Below are 15,872 nucleotides of genomic sequence, written 5' to 3' on the forward strand. Positions count from 1 at the left end.
ACTCGAAAAAGGGAATGAATTAACGACACAGTGCGTGTGCCCTGATAAAATCAGCTGGACTTCTGCGCCAATCGCGCTTATGTGGTCACGGTGACGCGCATGGAACACCACTGCGCGGTCACGCTTTTGAATGTTGAGCCGAAGTCTCTGTGGCGAGTGGCGGTACGCGTGGCTCAGCCGACAGGACAGCACACCACTCTTCGTATATTCGCAAAGATTTCAATGGACATCAGATACGTGACAAGTCTAGTCACATATTCAGTCAATTTTTTTTAAAGTTCAGTCAGGGACGCCGCTCGAACAGCTGGTTGGTTGCAGCTAGCTGCAAAGCTAGCTCGACAAACCCCTTTACCACAAGAAGATTTTAATGAACCTTCTTAATTTCATCTCTCTGAAGTTATATTTTCTGCAACACAATCCAGTTTCGTGTGGACTTTTGGGACCTTTTCGTGTAAATCTCTTAATTTCACGATGCGACTCTCTGGCACTGGGTTTCCCGGCTGGCTTTCTGCGGTCTTCGCGGAGGATCACTGGAGAGAGCGGTGCTGAACCACATTGACACCCCGATATTTATTTTCTCGATCATTTACCTCATTCTACAATCGGTAAGTACCGAATCATAGCGGGATACCGTTATATTTATTCATAACTTGTTAGTGAAACGCTTGCGTGAGCGGGGAAAGTGGAGCGGCTTGAATGTACGCGCGCGCGTGTGTGCACTCGCGTGCTTTCCTATAATAAACTCCTGCATAGCTGTGCATTTGAGCTTGTTCAGGATTGCATTTTCTGCGATTTACACTATTAAGTGTCAATATAGGTGGTGTGTCTGGGAAATTTGAATCGATTAGGATGTTATTGATTGTATGACTGTATATTCTCTGGGAGGTAGACGGTTTATCCAGTAACCTACTTATAAGGGTGCATAAACTTCGTAAGCTGTCGCTAGTTATTATCGTTAAATGGCCCCTTAAGGTGTACGAAGAAACGGAGTCAAAACGAATCAACCGTATCGAGCGAATTGCCATTCATAAAGACAGTACGTTTCATGTTTCATAATGAGATCTGGCCATAAACGTTCGGTTTATTTATTTATTTTTTGCTCTAAGGGTGCAAAGATTGATACGAATTAAAACATAAAATTGAGGTTGTATGTCTACTCTTTGGTCTAGACCAGAGGGTTTCAATAATTTAGATGCCAAGGACCACCAAATATGATCATCCTTGTGCCCCCATCCTAAAACGTGAAGGGCATATTTTAGATTCTTGAAATAGACACAATTTATACTGTAAACAAATAATGTTACACATATGTCTAAAATATTAAGTTTCTATTAAGTTTTTTTTTTTTACTACTCATTGTATTATTGTATAATAAAAATTATTAGTTTACAATACATTCAGGTCTGGCTTTCCCTTTTACTCTGAAAGGGGTTTGCAGTCACGAATCAACATCTTAAACTGAATTCAGTTGTCTGGTTGTTATGCACCTGTTAGACAGTAAAAAATGTTCTCCTCTTGGCCACTTTGCTTTAGAAAAATAACGGTGTGAATCCTAAATTATATTAAAGCCTCTGAAAGATTCCCAGACTTGACATTAAGCCTGTAGAATCAGCTGGAGGCATCTGTGTGCATATTAAAGCAGCTCTGTGCTCTTGGGCTGTGCTCAAAATATTGATTTTGGTGATGGAATTACAGCAATATGTATGTGTATAGCTAAGGCTTTAGCCTGTAATGTGATACAGCTTTCATTAATTTTGTTTTTGAGCAGTCTTACTGAGGCCAACCACATCCAATTTCCTGACACTCCTATTGGCAGCATGCAAAGAGGAACATGGGTAATTTGACATGAGATTTTAAGCCGTTTCCTGTAGTGTGATGGGATGTACTATTTTCCAGTTCTTTTATAATCATTATACATGTCATTTGAGTTCATACTTGTATGTTTTGTTTATGCAAATCATTTTTGTGACGTCAAAAAGGACCTATGATCCTCAAATATGAATATTTCAACCTAACATCTTGATGTTGAATTAAAAAATTCTATGTCAACTACCCATAATTCAACAGGTAATTCATTTGTGTTTGTGCCTGCTGTGACCTGAATTTGTGCAGCATGGTTATAAATCTTTTTTACCTTTTCTGTCTCGTGCCGTGCTTTAAATTCTTGCCCCTGTTGAATCGCACATGTGTATTGTCATCAAGATGTGAATAGCTGCTGAAGCGATGGACTGTTATTGATTGGCACAGTGGTAGAATCCCATTCATATTACCTCTCATCTTTCTAATTTCCTGCATCGGTTAGCATACAAATTCCATGCTACTCTAACAGTGATTTGGAGAACAATGATGCATAACTCTTCGAAATCATTGTATTTGCACTACGACTCTGATAACAGCAGTAACATAAAATGCTTAATGCCATAATGATGATGATATAATTGAAGGTAAGCGATAAGCATCCATACTGATAACAGCCTGTGTACTTGTTAACATATAGGTTGCACAATTGACTGAATGCGATTGGACTGAATTGTTATTGTGTAAACCCACCTGGTCCAAAGCAACATATTCACACCAAAGCTGCCATATTGAAATAGTTTTTGTAGCGCACAGTTGAAGATTTTTATTCCCAAAAGGCATGATATCAAAGTCTGATTTCATTAGTTCTTCTGTTCTTTAACTCAGACAGGCAGTGCGGGATGAGATATTGATATCTGACCTACATAACCAGTGAAGACACTCCCTTCATGAATACAAATTGAATGCATATTTGTAAGGTGATTACAAAATGTTACACATATTACTCTTAATGGAGAAAGAGTAATATGGACGCATTCCATCCAGATGCTGAAGTATTAGGAGCAATGCATCATTATCACTATAGAAGATGGGGAAGTGTACTATCACAGGAGTTTATCTTGGCTTTCTAATGCATGTGACCTCACGTCTCCTCCCTCAATTGTTTCTTTTTTATAATCTTGGCAGATGTCACTTTTGTTTCAAGAAGATGATCCCATTTTATTAACATTCAGTCATTCATACTTGCTTTCCAGTATATTTTAAATTCGCTAAAATGAATGCTCTGAATAAAAGCCAGTAAGTTTAGACCATTTTGTAGTATCCTTAGACCATTTTAAATGAAAATGAATCTCTCTTTGTCAGGGCTGCAGGATATATCGTTTAAGCATCTATATCGATACGTTTAACCATCAGAGAGTGTTATTTTATCACTTGTACATGTTTTGGGTCCTGTCATTTAACTTTAGACCATTTGAAGGACGCGAAAGAGAACTCAATATGGAACTTGCACGCTGTTTTCTGTACACGTGACAGCACGTGAACACCGAATTACATTCTCTTTTGCGTCTATTTGTGCTTTAACTGACACAATCTCACTCACACACACACAAAAATGTAAAAATGCCCATCTTAGAGAGTAACTCAATAAACACAGTGGCTAATGGCTTACATGAACATAAAAAAATTGAGAAAGAAAACGAATACATATCATTGTATTGGATCTGTGCAATCAGTCTTAAAGTGACAGAAGCCTAATACACCCACTGCTGTCTGTTTCATTAAAAGCTGTTTCATATTCTAACTGATCCCCAAACGTGAGTTATTTTAGAACACCCCACCTTATTATTTATATGGCGACGTCGACGTGTCATGCTTGTCACGTGTCACAGCAGCCACAATAGCACTGTATGACAAATGTATTGCTTTTATTTCGTGTTTTTTTTTCATTTTAGTCAGAATATAGACCTTTTTCAGTTAGTAAACATTGTGAACGATTCCCCTGATTGCTTCACTAACGCTAGCCAGAAAGTTTTATTTAAGGTGAGCTTGTTTATAAACAATGACTGGAGTAATTTTATCTGAATATGTAAGGTCACTCTCTGTCCGGGACCTTGACTGTTATTTTAAAAATGTAACCTTAAAGCTACACTATGTAACTTTTCCGTCCACTAGAGGTCGCCTGTTCAAAACAAAGGCGTAGTTTGATGACGCCACGTTTGAGCGCAGAATCTCGGGACATGTGGTCTTCACCTCACAGCCGGTTGGAAACAGTCAGGATAGGACTCGGGCAGAAATCATGTTCATGGATGCGATTATTAACATTACTGTAGTCTGAAGCAGAGCAGGAGCGAGTGTTGTGGAGCTGAGCAAGGCCGCAGGAGCGATTGAAGAGCGGGACTGTTATTATGGCATAGTCGCTGGCGGGACTTTTATTATGACACGGTTGCCGGCGGCACTTCCTCTTCTCCAGTGCTGAGTATATGAGGTAACGCAGCTCTGTTTATCGTATTAGATATATCTGAGTGTGTTGAAAAGGAAATTATGACGTTCGCTCGGCGGCTGCTATGACACTTGTTCACAATGCAGTGAGAGTAAAGTGTTTCACTGAATAAAACCGGAGACCGAGGGTGACGCAGATATGACGCAATCGACAGGCGACTCCCTCACACGCATAGCTCACACGTCCCGGCTCCTTGGTTAAAATAGCAATTTTCTCACGATTTACAAATAGTTGAAAACATTTGGGATATTCTAAGTACTCAACTGAACAAAATATATAACACTGGCCTAGTGGTTTCTGGATATTTTGCTGCAAAAATCCTACATAGTTCACCTTTAACCGACCCGTACATGCTCACTCAATGGATGGACGGTTGAGTGGCCTGGCATCCAGGGACGGCCCGCGGAATAGGCAAATGCTTATTTTTACCTTAAACTTTAAGCAAGTAGCTGTTCTGGGTACTCCGTGTGATATATTTTATTTATTTATTTATTTATTTTTTTTTACAAAAAATCATGTCAGTTTTTTTTTATAAACACATACCGCTTTTTTAATAGCCTAATGTTTTTACTCTACAGTTGTGCAGTTTTAAGGGGATATAGGGCATTTTTAAAATGTATTTGCCGAAAGTAGTAATGTTATTTATATACAGGTCTATTTAAAATAGCAAAATGTTTCGTAAAATTCACATTAAATATCTAAATTTCTCAGTTTAGGCATACTTCATGGTGAAAACATGAATCCGCATAGTTTAGATTGTTAGATGCCTATAACTATGTGCTAAATGGACACGTATAAGACTTAAAATACAAAGATTTAACAGATGAGTTTTGTGTCGTACGATCCGAAATTCTGCCTAGTCAGCGCCTGGTACACTCACTCCAGTCCGCTCGTTTTATTGCGTTTAACCACAGCTGTCGTCGTTTTTTTTTTTTTGTCTGACAGTAACAGCAGGTATGTGGAAATTTCAATTTGGAGCCTGTATTCCGTCGATTCTGGCACTCAAAAACACAACAAGATGAGCTCCGACTCTGTGCTGGTATTGACTGCCTCCAGTTTTTTCTTTGTTTTGCCTCCAGCTTACGCTGTGATGTAATTGTGATGTTGGTGCAAAAAGGGTCTATTCACAAGCTTGTTAGCTATGGCATCAACTACATGATATTTTGTTAGTATATTTGTCATTTTAAAATGATCATGTTAGTTGATCTATAACCAGCAATGGGTGTCGGCATGTTAATTTGCACCGCAATTCAGAGAGTCGTACCTGTTGGATTTACAACACATAAATTCATCCACTTCTCCCGAAATACGTGAAAGTAAGTTGATGGCGACGTGTGAGAAGTATAGTGTAAACTTTATTGTTACCTACACATTGTGTATCTGATAGAAATAAAACCGGTCGTCAATTTATAATTTAAATTAAAGGATTATTGCCATTTTCATAGACATCAATGTGTATTTTACAAACTATAATTGTTTTTTTATGTGTATTTAAATGTCTGAAACCTAAAATAAATATTATGTGGTCAAAAGCACTGAATAGTTGTGATATGACACGCTGAGCACGACCGTCTCAGGCTCAGCGCCAGCCAACACGCAAAAGCACATTTGAATTCAGCAGCTGAACGTTCTAATCACGCCACTGTGATCGTATGTGTCAGAGGGTTAATGTTAATCAATCAACAAAACACAAAGAGAAAAGGCCTTTAGTAGCTTGAACTATTATTAATTATATTGTACACTAAGCAGTGTTTTTTTAACATTTGACTTCCATTTCTTTAACTGTATACTGTTAGACTTACCTGAAAAACATAAAGCACTGTTTTTCATTTGTCTGTGTTCTATTGTATTTATCTATACAGTTTTTTTTCTTTCTATGCATATTCACTTGCCTACAAAATCACCCCAATCATCCTAGGACAATTAATTATATCTAAATAGACCATAGTTTTTTTTTTTCTTCTTCATATTGCAAAATAATGCAGAAAAACAAAATGATCGTAATGTCAGTTTTTTTCCCCCCAATGTTGTGCAGCCCTACTCTCAGTAGACTAAGCTTAATTTGTGTTGGTGCATATGTGATTCAAGATACAGTGTCAGCCACATCAGAATGATATGAAGTGTGTTGTAATATTAGTATTTGATTCTCTCCAGCAGCCATCTGTTTTCCTTGTGTGGAGTGGTTTGCATTTTTTTTTTTTTCATGTGTACTTGGTGAATGCCTTTAGGTCATCATCACACTGCTCTGTGAAATGAGGAAAGAATTTAAATCTTCGCATTGAAATATCAAAGCATCTTATTCTCTGTTTTTATCTCTTCTCATACATTAGTGGCTGAAAATGCCAGTTTGGTTTAATGGCATTGCATCTCTGGATGAGAACAGAGTTTGCATTGTGTATGTCTATGCAAACGCATGCAAAACAGAATGACATGAGGCAGTGCTGTTTAGAAAGCCATTGTGGGGAGGTAGATATATTATACAAACCTTCCACTCTGTGGCTTGACTAATATGATCCACCTCTCTGGAATGAACATTAGTTTCTATTTGAAATGCTTTCATTGATATTTTCAGTTGAATGGACGTGTTGTCTTAGAGAGCAAGGCTAATGCAAAGTTAGCCCACATCTGCAAGACTTAAATTCCATTCAGGTTATTCTGACATAGTTATGGTAGTATGGATAAGGAATTTGAATTGTGTAGTTTAGACTGTTATATGTATAAGTAGTGTTCCAGACAAAAACGGATGGCTTCTTCCACCTTTTTGTAAAAAAAAAATATTGTTCGCTGTGTAACAACTAACCAATTAGTTCTGCTTGAATTGTAAAGGTCTCCCTGCTTGGTCACGGTCAGATGTTACATTTTCCAACAGGGACTTGCAGAAGCATAGGCCATCTGTAGATAGGGTAATCTTGGCTGGGATGTGCTGTAATTGGGTTGCTTATTTGAGAGGGTTTAAGAGAACCTCAGAGCTGAAGGATGTTTGAATTAGGCTGACGCATTGTAGCTTAACTAAACAGACAAATCAGTCCGGCGCTGAGAAAGCATGAGGTAAAAGAAGTGCTGTGCAAACTAACTAACTCCCCTTTAGCTATACAGGAAAGCATACTGTACTCAACCTTATCATTGTCTCCCAGTTTCCTCCCTAACAATAGGTTGTGTCAGCAAGTTAAACTTGTGTTGCTGTTTACCTGTTTGTGTTTAGCTTTTACAACACTTTGTCCACGTCATGATGAAGAGAGAAGCGTTCTAAGCACTTTGCAGTGCGGTTTCTTTAACCATTGTGAATACTCAGCTCAAAATGCTTGTGTAAGAGCATTCTGACTGCTGACTGGTGTGACGACTGTGTGCTACTTATCATGTTTTGCCATCGCAAACCTGCAGAAGTGAATCTTGTTTCTCAGGACTAATGGGCTTTGTTCAATCTTTAATATATCATATACATTATTATTAATATTATTATGAATTGATTTATTTTGTAGTCAGTAAATAATTTACTTCGAAAGAATCATCAATACTTTTATTCAGCAAGAAGGCAGATCGTAGTGCTGCTCAGGCACCTGCCCCTTTGGCCTCTGACTAGACTTTTTGCATGACACATTTATATTTTTAATTATTTTATATTTTAGTTTTTTTTTGTTTAAATTTGGTCCATCACCTCAATTATCAGCGTGTGCCCGACTACTTATTCTTAATAATTCTGAAAGACCGCAATATTAAATTAGCTTAGGCAACCTTCATTAAGCTTAACAACAAGCAAGCTAGTCTGGCATTGACGTAAAATAGTGTAAAAAGATTGGAAATGCCACCAGAGTTAATAGAAATGCCCCCCAAATCAAATATATGAATTGCCCTTGTGTGAGTTCTTGTATTCTGTTTATAACATAAGCAATATAACATGAGGGAGTGCTCGATTATTAGCACGATTGCAAAATGTGATTATTCATTTTATACAACAGTTCAATGCTGTTGATATGAATTGACAATTTTTAGACTCAAACGTTGTCAATTTTTAGTGTTTTTGCTCTATTTGGCCAATGAAAATAGTTCCAAACAAAGAAGTTTCATTCTTGAATGATTAACCGTTTTTAAACAAGTGGTTGAGTCAATGATTCAATGACCCATTCATAAAGTCAGTGGACACTTGCTGCATTCATGAATGAATCAGCCTCTTTGAATGGATCAGTTGAATTAATGATTCTATTATTCACTTATTACAACTTAATTAATAAATGATCAACAATATGTAACTTTTCTACATCGGTAATAAGAATAATTTCTTCAGCACCGATTTAGCATGACTGGAGTAATGGCTACTGAAAATTCTTTGCCATATTGGAAATATGGAAATATAATTGAAATTTTAGCTTTCCTGTAGCTCAAACAGTAGAGCATGGCGCTAGCAACGCCAAGGTCATGGGTTCGATTCTCAGGGAAAGCAAGAATTGACAAAATGAAAAATGTGTACCTTGAATGCAATGTAAGTCGCTTTGGATAAAAGCGTCTGCCAAATGCATAAATGTAAATGTAAATATAGTGAAGTAGAAGTTATTTCATATTATTCTTTTAAAATATTACTGTTTTTACTGTATGTTTGATCAAATAAATGCAGCCTTGGTGAGCATTAGTCTTTTTTTTTAAATTTGGTTTAAAAAAAAAAAATCTTACCATCTCAATTTTTTTTTGTCAATAGTGTATGTGTTTTCTGAGATACTTGGATTTCACAATATCCACATCAATATTCTGCAATAACCTAAAAAAAAAAAGCAGAGTTCTGTTTTTAAAATGGTCCTACTGGTTACATAACCTTGTACATTTGGCAAACGAAACCCTACTCATCCTTTCAGAGACTGAAAAGTTTGCAGTTCAATCAAAGGATTCGTTGTCTGTTGACAATCAGCGCTGCCACACACAAAGCCTTGGCTGAACCCTAACCCCCAGCTCCGAGGGCTAAGGATGCATTGTGCGGGAATGAGTGCTTTGTCATTTCAGGTCACATGTTCATTGATTACTAGAATCTCATGCATTGGTCCGTCCCCTGACCTCCACACTCTAGTTGAGTGAGTATGTGTGCGCTGGGCATGAAAAGCATCTCCAGTGGTCTCCACTATGTAGAGATGCTTTGGAATTTCTTATTGGATTCTTTGCGTGTAAACAATTCCCACATTGAGAGAGGTTGTTGGAGAACAGCCAGGGAATTCCTACAATGGGGGATAATGAGGAAGCCTTGACAAAAGGAGTTCTCATTCGGTATTCAATTGGCAACATGGTGTGCCGAGTAGCTCTCCTGCATAAAACTGATACCTTGGGAATATTTGCACCTTTTATTGCCGTTTTCTTTGAGCGTATCTACACATTGTAAGAAAGGAATTGAGAACCAAAAATAAGAAACAAAAAGGTGCTGTCAACTGGGAAATATTTAGTTAAGTTGTCCGTATCATATATTAATTGGCACTTGTAGAATATGGATATTTTGTGAAAGGAATGGACTGTTTGCACAAGACTCCATTTTCTTCTGAATCATTAGACCTGTTGCTGTTGAAAGGACCTTCTTTCATTTATTCAAACAGTCTTGATCTCCTGAAATCGCTCTTGATATAAATTTCCTCTCTGATTGTCATATTCAGTGTAACCTTCCAAAGCACAGCAAGCATACGGCTTGATGCTCCAGCTGTGGGAAAGAGCAATTTGAGGGATGACTCATTTCTGGAGAATCTTCAGTCTCAGTTCTGACAGCTCATTCTTCCTGTTAACTCTAATTTGTCTGAAATGCAAAGGGAGTCATACATACTACTATTTTTTGTATTTTCTTTAGTATGTTCTCCACTGACCTGTGAATGTAATTTTTGGTACAGTACAATTAATAGCCTACAACAAGCAATCAGCAAAAATGACTTTCATTTCTTGAAGGATATCTCTTCTGACTTCCCTATATGATGATCACTGAAAAACATTTGCTATTAATTAGACAAAAGACTAAAGATATGTGGAATAAATATTTTTTCCTCTCCATTTGGCAAATTGCTGGTCACTTCTGCGCATTGCTGAGTAATGTGAACAATATGGCTTCAATTCAAACAGTATGTGCTGAGTAAGAGTCTTTTACACCTTTAATTGGATTTTGATGTAGAGATTGGGTAAAACAAGGTCACGCTGTTAAGCTGTTTGACGAGTCATGATTGGGCTAATGACCGCTAACTTGTAAATTTAGCTTAGTGCTGAAATATATAAATCTTAGTAGTGAAAACAGACTGCATCCTTCGTTTCAAGGCATTCCCATTGTACTGTTATCTACATGCAATGTTTGAAAAGTTTAAGATATTACCATTCTTTGGAGCAGTGTTTGGTCAGCCCAGTAATTCCTTAGACAACTGAGACTTTTGATTTATTGTATTTACCAGGGATACTCAGATCAGGATTTTTTGCAACCGATCGACTGGAGCATCCCTAGTATTTACTGTTGTGCTATTTATTGAGTATACAGGGTTTTTCCTGGGTCAAAAATGGTCTTCGTGGTGGCTAACAGACATGGTCATTCACACACACGCACAGTAAAAAGTACCCTACCCACGTGCTCTGCAAGCGCAATATTGACAATAAATTCAAAATAAATTTAAAGAAACAGTTTGTAATTTTTGCTCATCTTATTTTGATACCTTGATGTTGGTTTTTATTCCTAATTTTTTACACTATTTACAGATAATTGTTTTGGTGTATAATCATTTCAATATTAAAAAGTAGTATTAAAAAAAAGAACAAATAGCCTAATTTTCTGCCATATACAATTTCATAAAATTATCAGCTAGCTAATAACAACTTTGTTCTGGTTTCACCTCACTCCAGTCTAAACTAAATGATTTTAGGCTATTTATTTATTTTACTACACATTGTCAACATAAGCTGAAAGACTGTGGATAATTAAATCTAACTCTTACACCCACTCTTGCTAAATTGGGTAAGCACACTTGTGTTCTCATTTCAGAGGTGTTCTGAGTAAATTATTAAACTGATTTGTTAGTTCAGTGTTGGACAGATCAGATGAAATGACCATTAAAATGTTGTTAAAATGATTCTGTTCAAATGAGTCATTAGGTCGTGAATCGGACATTAGCAGACAGGTTGTGTGCGAATCCCGTCTGTTAGAACATCGCAAAAGATTTGTCAACACACAGAAAACACTTGAAAGTATGGTTTATGTCAGCTGGTCAGAGAAGAGTCAACGTTTTTTGAGCGCAATTCACACCCAGCGGTAATTTGAGGAAAAAAATGTAAATGCGCCACGTGCAACATGGATTCGGACTTCCGACCTTTTGATTTTGATTAATGTTATATGTGAAATATTAGAAAGCTAAGACGGTGCTTATTTTGAAGACAGAGAGTGCACGCGGAGGAGGGCTCTCTGCTGGTTCACTCTGTCACAGTTAACATGCGCCCTATCATAAATCATAATAACTGATCAAATAAGGCTTTGGCAGGACAAAAATTTGTTTTTGCGGCCGCCAAAAATGTTTCAATTTAGGAAAAACCCTGGTATATTTATAATTAATATTACATTAATATTGCAAGGTTATTCCAAGCAGTCACAGGTGTAAATTCTGTATTGTGCATACGTGTACTTATAAAAGGATACCCGTTTTATTGTAACTCTGTGTCACAACCCTCTAATGCAAGTGAATCACTCGCTTATGTGACCAAATTTCACGCTAGGTGACTAAAAAATGTCTTTAATTAGCCAATGGCTAGTAAATTGTATGTGCTAGATCTAAATGCAGGGCTTGACAATAAGGACTGCTCGATGGCCATGAGTTGACAGAACTGTCACTGTCCCAATCGGGCCCGTGCTGCATCATCATGAAAGTTTATTATGCATGTGTTTTTAAGCCTGGCCAATTTAAACATTCAAGCGCAGCACACATTCGAGGCAAGTGCCCAGAAAGCTGCTTCTGACTGAAAACTTTTGTAACTTTAAGAATTCACCTATTTTTAATTTAGTGAAGAATATGCTGTTCTTTTTCATTTGATTTACTTTTTGTACCTAATCAACCTTATCTGTATCTAACTACTGTTAGATCTAGGGTTGGGTACCCGGCATGTAACCGGACAGAATCAGTGAAGATTTCGGTGCCTCATTTCAGTGCCCCTTAAATTCAAATGTGCTTTTGCGCTTTGGCTAGCGCTGAGCCAGAGGCAGACTCTCTCAGCGCTTTTGTCACACATCACAACTATTCAGTGTTTTCAACCACATGTTTATTTTAGGTTTCAGAGAATTCAGACCTTTAAATGCACAAGTGCTAGCACAAAATGCGCACTGATGCAGCAATAACAATCCTTTCAGTTATAATTTGACACTCTTATTTATATCATATATACATTATATATAGTTTACTCTATTCTTCTCCCAGTTCACCGTTCACTTACTTTTATTGATTTCGTGAGACTAGGATGAATTTGTGATGTAAATCCGACAGATCCGATTCTCGGAATTACGGCACAAACTAACATGGCGACACCCATTGTACATTATGGATAACATGATCATTATAAAGGGTTTTAAATGACAAAACACATTCGCTCACACATATTTGAAAATCGGAATATCAGATAGTTCATGACATAGTTAACAAGTTTGTGAATATTTTGAATAAAGAAGAAAATTAAACAAAATTTATTGTGACTGTGGTGTCACGTGAGAAGCATGAACTTATTTTTCCATGGCGACGTGTTCTAAAATATTTAGCCAGAGAATATGGCCATTTTTCTGCAAAATAATTGCTGAACCTTGAAGCTGGTTTGTAGCATACCAAGAATACAGACAACTGCTGTTATTTGTACTGTAACTGTTATTTAGTGTTAAATTAGGCCTATTGTGGTTGGGTCTGGTGGCTTAGGTTTCACTGTGAATTTAAGTAAATTTGCTGTTTTGTATTTATATATTTAAGTATACTTTAAATTTTTACTAAATTGTTCATTTTAAAGATTTTTTTTCTTCCCAATAAAAAGCTATTCTTTAATGTCATCCACCGTCACTTTGTGGCTCTTTTTTACTTTTAAGTATCAGTTCAGGCACCAATTAGGCACCAGTACCGTTTTAAAAGTTTCGGTTTGGCATTGATATGGTAAAAAACCCAAATGATACCCAACCCTAGTTAGATCTACCAGGAAAAACCTGAAAAATCACTCATTTCATTTGAATCTTTGTTCAATTGTGACGAACAGGATACAGGGCTTTCGGTTTGGTGCACCTGTGTACGGTTCGGAATGCAATCTTTAACAGTTAACAGTCGGCTTGTTTTAAGCACGGAACACACTCAATCCTAGTTCCCACACAAACATATTAAGTATTCAGTCCATTTTACCATGAAATTCAAATGATAAATGTCGTTTTGATGATTTTTAATGTGACGTGACTGATCACTGTATAGGCGCATCAGTTCATATAGTGCTTCTATTCGACAGATCCGCTATTATTTGAAATCTTTGTCGATCAGCACACCAAGTGAAATAGACAAATACTGTAACTTAAAATGTGATACTTCTGGCTGAAATGATGTGGTAAAGAGCATTTGCTTTGATTTAGGTTTTTTTTCCAAACCCATGTAAATCTTGAGTGAAACCACGGCTGACAGAATTGGGACACACAGAGCATTTTAGGATGGGAAGACAACGAAGAACTGCCTAGACTAACACTGTTATCTGCTATCTCTGTTAGGAGTTGTTTCATTAAAGGTGAAATGTCCTGGCTTGCTTTGCTGAATGTTTTTTTCCACACTTTATTCCCAGTGTAGTTTGTGTTGCGACTGCCAGAGGTGTTTGTCATATGCAAGACATTCTGGGTCACATCTGACCCTTTTTTAAAACTGCAAGTCTGACTGAGAAGATTGCTCTTGTACTTTTTGTTGGACCACTGTCTCAGAAATTTGTCATTATAGCCCTTTTTGTCCTTGATCTAACTTTGCCATTTATCCCCCCCCCCCCCCCCCCCGTTCCTTACAGACATAGCTTGCCTCACATTCTGAAAACATTGTTTAACAAAATTAGTCTTGTAAGTTCTTCATTGGGTAAGTTATGCATTTACTTTCTAATCAGGCTGATTAGCCCTTGTAAGTTTCCCCAAGACTGTTGAATTTAATTTCAAAAATAAATGTCACGTAAGCAGGAACCATCGGCTTTCTGTTCTGCAACACTGAACTGCTTCCTGAGGGCAAAGACCTGTGATACTATGGATTGAGACTCATAAATGAATCATTAAAGACTGAATGCATTAATTATTCATATGCACATTCAGGCAATAACCACCATCAGTTAAATCTCTGGTCCAGTCTGGTTTAAAGTGTCTGTTTATTCCCTGTAAGATTCTTCATTTATATATTTAAACAACTTTAGGAAGTACTGCTATTGTACTATCAGAGGCCACATACACACTGTAAAGTTTCAGGAGTGACAACTAGGGATGCACCGAAATGAAAATTTTAGGCCGAAACCGAAAACGAGGAAACAAAGGCCGAAAACCGAAACACCGAAATAAATTATGCCAATTATTAGTACCATTGCATCTATGACTATGACTGTGTACTAACTTTACTAAAGTCAAGGCATTGCAATTGCATACATTAATATTAAAGTTTCAAAGAATAAATCAATTACAAATTATGCCAATATTTATTTAGCACATTGCAACAATGCACAGTATAAAATAAAATTCAAAGTAAAATGTTTAACTTGACCCCACTCATGTGTACATTAAATAATAATGTACAGACCTACAGGAAGGTTTTAAAATTAAATGTCCTCGCATTTAGGTCTAGTGCATTTAAAAATTTGCTCTGTAGGACTACTACAAGAAAATGTATTCAGAACAAGTGCAACTGCTTAAAGATACAACTACTTTCTCTGTAGGCCTTCAACATAATAGTGTATCAAAGCAAAGACTGCCATAGCCCATATGTTAACGGTAGAATAGGGATAGCGGTACACAAAACTGACGGTTCGGTACTGGTTCGGTACAGCAGTTTTACAAAATGACTTTTTATTTATTTGTATTGGTTTACTGAAAAAAAAGTATCTGTCCTTAAATAAATTATATTATAACTAAATGTTTATTGAAGATATTGCCGTAAACTATATAGGGAGCCCTTACTTGCACATTAATATTAAAGGTTAACAACAGAGCCCAAACTATTAGCCTAAATTCAGTTGCTATTTATTTTTTAGGTCTAATAATCAACACTCAAATAACATAGTACGCAAACATGTAAACTTCACATAAGGCAGTATTTGCAATAACTTCTAAATCTAATTATAAAATATTTTTTTTATCCAATTCATTGTTGAAATATGATAATTTGTGTCTGTCATTTTCATGACAGGTTTATTTAAACATACATGAAATAATCAAGACATCATTAACAGGTTAAGTAGAATATAATGAATATAACGGCTAATATAGGTCATATATTTAGTGAAAGAGTTGATTTCTCAAGTGAACTAAGAGCTGTTGACACTGAATGACTGCCTTAGGTAAATGTGATGCTAACTTGCATGACTGTTTAGTTTAGCCTCAGTTATATTTAGGTCT

General features: G+C 36.8%; 1 protein-coding gene across 1 annotated transcript in view; it reads left to right on the forward strand.

The window, feature by feature from the left end:
* The window catches only part of arhgap32b (Rho GTPase activating protein 32b), a 125,767-nt gene continuing 109,895 nt past the window's right edge, over positions 1 to 15,872 (forward strand). The window contains exon 1 of the mRNA XM_079835623.1: positions 1 to 605. The gene's annotated coding sequence lies outside the window, so the exon portion shown is untranslated. The remainder of the gene's footprint in view (positions 606 to 15,872) is intronic.

Source organism: Gobio gobio, assembly GCF_949357685.1.
Source record: "Gobio gobio genome assembly, chromosome: 14".
In the NCBI taxonomy this organism is placed as follows: domain Eukaryota; kingdom Metazoa; phylum Chordata; class Actinopteri; order Cypriniformes; family Gobionidae; genus Gobio; species Gobio gobio.